This window comes from Propithecus coquereli, unplaced genomic scaffold (genome assembly GCF_000956105.1).
Source record: "Propithecus coquereli isolate 6110/MARCELLA unplaced genomic scaffold, Pcoq_1.0 Scaffold203, whole genome shotgun sequence".
Taxonomy (NCBI): Eukaryota; Metazoa; Chordata; class Mammalia; order Primates; family Indriidae; genus Propithecus; species Propithecus coquereli.
This window is the reverse complement of record NW_012145301.1, coordinates 1,178,886-1,180,243: the sequence shown is the minus strand read 5'-3', so window position 1 is coordinate 1,180,243 and position 1,358 is coordinate 1,178,886. Positions and strand designations below refer to the sequence as shown.

At 43.6% G+C, this 1,358-nt stretch overlaps 1 protein-coding gene across 1 annotated transcript in view; it reads right to left on the bottom strand.

Annotated features, from left to right (window-relative positions):
* Nucleotides 1–242, bottom strand: part of SNX25 (sorting nexin 25) — a 93,535-nt gene extending 93,293 nt beyond the window's left edge. The window contains exon 1 of the mRNA XM_012643987.1: nucleotides 28–242. The gene's annotated coding sequence lies outside the window, so the exon portion shown is untranslated. The remainder of the gene's footprint in view (nucleotides 1–27) is intronic.
* Nucleotides 243–1,358: the final 1,116 nt, after the last annotated feature.

The window sequence follows — 1,358 nt, the reverse complement described above, 5'->3', positions numbered from 1 at the left end:
GTGAGTTGTTCATATTATAAGAGTTACCTGGCATTAGCAGCTTTCAGGTCACAGAAATGAGTGAGTAAAGTCCTTACAACGTCATTGCAGACAACTTTAACCACATCCACGTGACTCAGTCTGTGGTGCAGCTCTCTGGTTATTTCCCAAAAGTCTTCTAAGAGCAGATGGTAAAGTTGTCCCTCATCTCTGCTGAGGTTTCCATACCAGGACAGAACGTAATCTCTATAACTGTAGTCAAACACTAACAGGAATGAACAAACAAAGCAATGAGTAAAACCAACAGAAGAAGCAAATACCAAGACAGCATTTCCACTAAAAACTGGCCACCTACTGTTTAATATTCATTGTTTAAAACTATGGTCCCCAACCCCCAGGCAGGACCACTACCGTCTGTGGCCTGTTAGGAACTGGGCTGCACAGCAGGATGTGAGTGGCTGGCGAACAAGTGAAGCTTCAAGTGAAGCTTCATCCGTATTTACAGTCGCTACACATCACTTGCATCACCGCATAAGCTCCTCCTCCTGTTAGATCAGTGGTGGCATGAGATTCTCACAGGAGCACAAACCCTTCTGCAAACCTTGAGTGCGAGGGATCTAGGTTTTGTGCTCCTTATGAGAATCTAATGCCTGATGCTCTGAGGTGGAGCTGAGCCAGTGAGCCAGTAATGCTAGCACTGGGGAGCAGCTGCAAATACAATTATTATTAATAGAGACATTTGATTGCACAATAAATGTAATGTACTTGAAACATCCCGAAACCATCCCCCCTCAACCCAGTCCATGAAAAAATTGTCTTCCATAAAAACAGTCTCTGGGGTCAAAAAAAATGGGGATCACTGGTTTAAAATATGAAGAGAGCAGAAAACAGAACTCAAGAGAAGAAAGATAATCTTTCTTAAATCATTTAAAATGAAAGATTCTCATCTAACTAGAATGTTTGGGTATGGTGACCACATGTTCTGGATTTTCTTAGCCCTATTTTAAAATACTCTATCTTGATGCCAAACTACCCAAGTTTGTCCAAAAAAACCCAGAGGATCTTATGCAGTGGTAACACACTTGTGAAGTGTACCAGTTATCAATCTATTGCCTTTGTGCTCCAAATTCAGCCTTTCTGCCCTGCTTTTTGATGTAGGACCCGAACCCTGCTAACATTTCTTCTTTGCCTACTGGCATGTTAAGTTTGTCAGCAGAGTATGCTGGAAGAATGGGCTTTTCTTCTGGCTCCTGTGCGCTCTTCTCTGATGGTTCCTACTGCATGCAGCAGACAGCAGCAGGCAAGGCACTCAGTGGTGCTCACCCCAGCAAGTTCCAATGGCATCCACAGGGTGGCTTCCCAGAGAATTCTGCTGGCTT